This window comes from Arachis stenosperma, chromosome 4, assembly GCF_014773155.1.
Source record: "Arachis stenosperma cultivar V10309 chromosome 4, arast.V10309.gnm1.PFL2, whole genome shotgun sequence".
NCBI lineage: Eukaryota > Viridiplantae > Streptophyta > Magnoliopsida > Fabales > Fabaceae > Arachis > Arachis stenosperma.
In genome coordinates this window covers 34,423,717-34,430,140 of record NC_080380.1, presented here as the reverse complement: position 1 = coordinate 34,430,140, position 6,424 = coordinate 34,423,717, and the positions used below count along the sequence as shown (strand labels likewise).

Sequence of the window (6,424 nt, the reverse complement as noted above, 5' to 3'; positions counted from 1 at the left end):
GTTATTATTCCTTGGAGCTTTGCCATTTATATTTACTCAAAGAATGCAGCAGGAAGTATTTAGCTTCTGGTGCACGAAATTGTGATCATCAACAATGGCGCCAAAGACTTGGAGCTCTCAAACGTGAATCACACTTTGTCACAACTTCGCACAACTAACCAGCAAGTGCACTGGATCGTCCAAGTAATACCTTATGTGAGTAAGGGTCGATCCCACGAAGATTGTTGGTATGAAGCAAGCTATGGTCATCTTGTAAATCTCAATTAGGCGGATTCAAATGGTTATATGATTTTCGAATATAAGAATAAATAAAGCAAAAAATAAAGATAGAGATACTTATGTAATTCATTGGTGGGAATTTCAGATAAGTGCATGAAGATGTTGTGTTCCTTCTGAATCTCTACTTTCCTACTGCTTCATCCAGTCATTCTTACTCCTTTCTATGGCAAGCTGTATGTAGGGCGTCACCATTGTTAATGGCTACTTCCCATCCTCTCAGTGAAAATGGTCCAAATGCTCTGTCACAGCACGACTAATCATTTGTCGGTTCTCGATCATATCGGAATAGGATCCATTGATCCTTTTGCGTCTGTCACTACGCCCAACACTCGCGAGTTTGAAGCTCGTCACAGTCATTCAATCCCTGAATCCTACTCGAAATACCATATACAAGGTTTAGACTTTCTGGATTCTCAAGAATGGCCGCCAATGGATTCTAGCTTATACCACGAAGATTTTGATTAAGAAACCCAAGAGATACACACTCTAGCTCTCGCTTATAGAACGGAAGTGGTTGTCAGGCACGCGTTCATAAGGACGGATGATGATGAATGTCACGGATCATCACATCCATCAGGTTGAAGTGCAGCGAATATCTTAGAATAAGAATAAGCTTGAATTGAATAGAAGAACAATAGTAATTGCATTAATTCTCGAGGTACAGCAGAGCTCCACACATTAATCTATGGTGTGTAGAAACTCCACCGTTGAAAATACATAAGTGATGGTCCAGGCATGGCCGTGAGGCCAGCTCCCAATGGCATATGAATTCGAAAAATAGGGAAAAGGACCCATAGTACAATAGTAAAAAGTTCTATTTATACTAAACTAGTTACTAGGGTTTACAGAAATAAGTCTAAGTGTAGAAATCCACTTCCGGGCCCACTTTGGTGTGTGCTTGGGCTGATCTTGAGCTTTACACGTGCAGAGGCTTCTCTTGGAGTTAAACGCCAAGTTGTAACGTGTTTTTGGCGTTTAACTCTGGTTTGTGACGTGTTTCTGGCGTTTTACTCCAGAATGCAGCATGGAACAGGCATTGAACGCCAGTTTGCGTCGTCTAAACTCGAATAAAGTATGAACCATTATATATTGCTGGAAAGCCCTAGATGTTTACTTTCCAACGCAGTTGAGAGTGCGCCATTTAAAGTTCTATAGCTCCAGAAATTTTATTTCGAGTGCAGGAAGGTCAGAATCCAACAGCATCAGCAGTCCTTTGTCAGCCTCCTATAAGATTTTTGCTCAGGTCCCTCAATTTCAGCCAGAAAATACTTGATATCACAGAAAAGCACACAAACTCATAGTAAAGTCTAGAAAAAAACTGTGAATTTAGCTGCATAAAATCCACTATCACAAAAATTGTTGCATCCCTAAAAAAAAGAGAATATATTATAAATCTCAAAATATCAATGATATTTCTAATTAGATGAGCGGGACTTGTAGCTTTTTGAGTCTTGGCCGTGGCCCTAAGCACTTTGTTTTCCAATATTACCACCAGATACATAAATGCCACAGACACATGACTGGGTGAACCTTTTCAGATTGTGACTCAGCTTTGCTAAAGTCCCCAGTTAGAGGTGTCCAGAGCTCTTAATCACACTCTTTTTGCTTTGGATCACGACTTTAACCACTCAGTCTCAAGCTTTTTACTTGGACCTACATGCCACAAGCACATGGTTAGGGACAACTTGATTTAGCCGCTTAGGCCTGGATTTATTTCCTTAGGCCCTCCTATCCATTGATGCTCAAAGCCTTGGATCCTTTTTACCCTTGCCTTTTGGTTTTAAGGGATATTGGCTTTTTCTACTTGCTTTTTCTTTTTCTTATATATATATTTTTTTTCGCAAGCTTTTGTTATTCACTGCTTTTTCTTGCTTCAAGAATCAATTTTATAATTTTTCAGATTATCAATAACATTTCTCTTATTCATCATTCTTTCAAGAGCCAACAATTTTAACATTCATAAACAATAATATAAAAAATCTGCACTGTTCAAGCATTCATTCAGAAAACAAAAAGTATTGTCACCACATCAATATAATTAAACTAATTTCAAGGATGAATTCGAAACTCATGTACTTCTTGTTCTTTTGTATTAAAAATATTTTTCATTTAAGAAAGGTAAAGAATTCATGGAATTATTCATAGTCTTAAGACATAGACACTAGACACTAATGATCATGTAATAAAGACCCAAACATAGACAAACATGAAGCTCAAAAATAAAAAAACAAAGAGATAAGAACAAGGAAGTTAAGGAATGAGTCCACCTTAGTGATGGTGGCACCTTCTTCTTGAAGGACCAATGGTGTCTTTGAGCTCCTTTATGTCTCTTCCTTGCCTTTGTTGCTTGATCCCTAGTGATTTTGGTGCTCCTATCCTTAGTTGCTCCCAATAATTGTGTGGAGAAAAATGTATCCCCTGAGGTATCTCAGGGATTTCTTGATGAGGGAATTCCTTATGCTCTTGTTGAGGTCCATGAGTGGGCTCTCTTGATGTGCAATCAAATGCTCTACTACTGAGCTATGGATCCTTGAGATGAATCTCTTCATCTCCCATGACTCAAATGTGGAAGTAATTGCCTTCCCTTTCCTCTTTCTTGAGGTTTCTCTGGCCTTAGGTGCCATCAATGGTTATGAAAAAACAAAAAAGCTATGCTTTTACCACACCAAACTTAGAATATTGCTCGCCCTCGAGCAAAAGAAGGAAGAAAAGAAGAAGAAGAAGAAGATATGGAGGAGAGGGAGAGAGGTGTAGGTTTCGGCCAAGGGGGAGAAGAGAGTGTAGTGTTGTGTGAAAATGAAGAAGGATGGGTGGGTTTATATAGTGGAGGAAGAGAGGTATAGGTTCGGTCATTTAGGGTGGGTTTGGGTGGAAAGAGATTTTGAATTTGTAGGTAGGTGGGGTTTATGGGAAAGAGTGGATGGATGTGAGTGGTGAAGAGGTAATGGGGAAGAGAGATTGAGGTGATTGGTGAAGGGTATAGTGTTATTAGATTGTGTGAAGAAGAGAGAAGTGGGGTAGGTGGGGATACTGTGGGGTCCACAGATCCTGAGGTGATCCTGTGGGGTCCACAGATCTTGAGGGGTCAAGGATTTCTCATCCCTGCACCTTTTAGGCGTGTAAAACGCCCTCTGTATGCAATCCTGGCGTTTAACCCCAGACTGCAGCTTGTTTCTGGCATTAAACGCCCAGATGTAGCCTGTTTCTTGCGTTAAACACCCAGATGTAGCCTGTTTCTGGCGTTTAACGCCAGCTTGATACTTGTTTCTGGCGTTAAACGCCAGCTTTCCTCAGGATGCAATCCTGGCGTTTAAACGCCAGACTGCTACCTGTTTCTGGCATTCAACGCCAGCTTCATACTCTGTTCTGGCGTTAAACGCCAGCCAGATGCTCCTTACTGGTGTTTAAACGCCAATAAGCTCTTCCTCTAGGGTGTACTGTTTCTTCTGCTATTTTTGATTCTGTTTTTAATTTTTGCAATTGTTTTGTGACTCCACATGATCATATACCTAATAAAACATAAAAGATAATAGAAATATAGATAAATAAAAAATTGGGTTGCCTCCCAATAAGCGCTTCTTTAATGTCAATAGCTTGACAGTGAGCTCTCATGGAGCTTCACAGATGTTCAGAGCATTGTTGGGACCTCCCAACACCAAACTTAGAGTTTGAATGTGGGGGTTCAACACCAAACTTAGAGTTTGGTTGTGGCCTCCCAACACCAAACTTAGAGTTTGATTGTGGGGGCTTTGTTTGACTTTATATTGAGAGAAGCTTATCGTGCCTCTTTTCTATGGTTGCAGAGGAAGATCCTTGAGCTTTAAACACAAGGTAGTCCCTATTCAATTGAATGACTAGCTCTCCTCTGTCAACATCAATCACAGCTCCTGTTGTGGCTAGGAAGGGTCTTCCAAGAATGATGGATTCATTCTCATCCTTCCCAGTGTCTAAGATTATGAAATCAGCAGGGATGTAAAGGCCTTTAACCTTCACTAACACATCCTCTACCAATCCATAAGCTTGTTTTATTAACTTGTCTGCCATCTCTAATGAGATTCTTGCAGCTTATACCTCAAAGATCCCCAGTTTCTCTATTACAGAGAGTGGCATAAGATTTATACATGACCCTAGGTCACATAGAGCCTTCTCAAAGGTCATGGTGCCTATGGTACAGGGTATTAAGAATTCACCAGGATCCTGTTTCTTTTGAGGTAAAGTTTGCTGAACCCATGTATTTAGTTCACTAATGAGCAATGGGGTTTCATCTTCCCAAGTCTCATTACCAAACAACTTGTCATTCAGCTTCATGATGGCTCCTAAATATTGAGCAACTTGCTCTTCGGTTACATCTTCATCCTCATCAGAGGAAGAATAGTTCTCAGAGCTCATGAATGGCAGAAAAAAGTTTAATGGAATCTCTATGGTCTCTATATGAGCCTCAGATTCCTTTAGGTCCTCAATAGGGAACTCCCTTCTGTTCAGAGGACATCCCAGGAGGTCTTCCTCATGGGGATTCACGTCCTCCCCTTCCTCCTTGGATTCGGCCATTTTGATAATATCAATGGCCTTGCACTCTCTTTTTGGATTCTCTTTTGTATTGCTTGAGAGAGTACTAGGAGAAGTTTCAGTGATTTTCTTACTTAGCTGACCCACTTGTGCCTCCAAATTTCTAATGGAGGATCTTGTTTTACTCATGAAACTTAAAGTGGCCTTAGATAGATCAGAGACTATGTTTGCTAAGCTAGAGGGGTTCTGCTCAGAATTTTCTGTCTGTTGCTGAGAAGATGATGGAAAAGGCTTGCTATTGCTAAACCTGTTTCTTCCATCATTATTAAAGCCTTGTTGGGGTTTTTGTTGATCCTTCCATGAGAAATTTGGATGATTTCTCCATGAGGAATTATAGGTGTTCCCATAGGGTTCACCCATGTAATTCACCTCTGCAATTGCAGGGTTCTCAGGATCATAAGCTTCTTCTTCAGAAGATGCCTCTTTAGTACTGTTAGATGCATTTTGCCATCCATTCAGACTCTGAGAAATCATGTTGACTTGCTGAGTCAACATTTTGTTCTGAGCCAATATGGCATTCAGAGTATCAATTTCAAGAACTCTCCTTTTCTGAGGTGTCCCATTACTCACAGGATTCCTCTCAGAGGTGTACATGAATTGGTTATTTGCAACCATGTCAATAAGTTCTTGAGCTTCTGCAGTCCTTTTCTTTAGGTGAGTGGATCCACCTGCAGAATGGTCCAGTGACATCTTAGAAAGCTCAGATAGACCATCATAGAATATATCTAAAATGGTCCACTCTAAAAGCATGCTAGAAGGACACTTTTTGGTCAACTGCTTGTATCTTTCCCAAGCTTCATAGAGGGATTCACCATCTTTTTGTTTGAAGGTCTGAACATTCACTCTAAGCTTGCTTAGCTTTTGAGGAAGAAAGAACTTGGCCAAGAAGGCTGTGACCAGCTTATCCCAAGAGTCCATGCTATCTTTAGGTTGTGAGTCCAACCATGTTCTAGCCCTGTCTCTTACACCAAAAGGGAAAAGCATGAGCCTGTAGACTTCAGGATCTACTCCATTAGTCTTAACAGTATCACAGATCTGCAAGAATTCAGTTAAAAACTGATAGGGATCTTCTGATGGAAGTCCATAAAACTTGCAGTTCTGTTGCATTAGAGCAACTAGTTGAGGCTTCAGCTCAAAATTGTTTGCTCCAATGGCAGGGATTGAGATGATGCTTCTTCCATAAAAATTAGAAGTAGGTGTAGTATAATCACCAAGCATCCTCCTTGCGCTTCCACCATTGTTATTGGGTTCGGTCATATCTCTTTCTTTTTCGAGATTCTCTGTAAGGTTTTCTCTGAATTGTTGTGCTTTAGCTTCTCTTAGCTTCTTCTTCAGAGTCCTTTCAGGTTCAGGATCTGCTTCAACAAGAATATCCTTGTCCTTGCTCCTGCCCATATGAAAAAGAAGAGAACAGAAAAGGAAGAGGAATCCTCTATGTCACAGTATAGAGATTCCTTTATGTGAGTAGAAGAAGAAAAGAATAAAAGAAGGATGAGAAAAATTCGAACATAGAGGAGAAGAGAGAGTTCGAATTTTTAAATGAAGAGAAGAGTGTTAGTAATTAAATAAATAAGTAGAA

General features: G+C 40.2%; 1 non-coding gene across 1 annotated transcript; it reads left to right on the top strand.

The window, feature by feature from the left end:
- Positions 1-5,593: 5,593 nt before the first annotated feature.
- Positions 5,594-5,697, top strand: LOC130977435 (small nucleolar RNA R71). Its single transcript, XR_009085125.1, has one exon. It is a non-coding gene; the product is annotated as a small nucleolar RNA R71 (small nucleolar RNA).
- Positions 5,698-6,424: the final 727 nt, after the last annotated feature.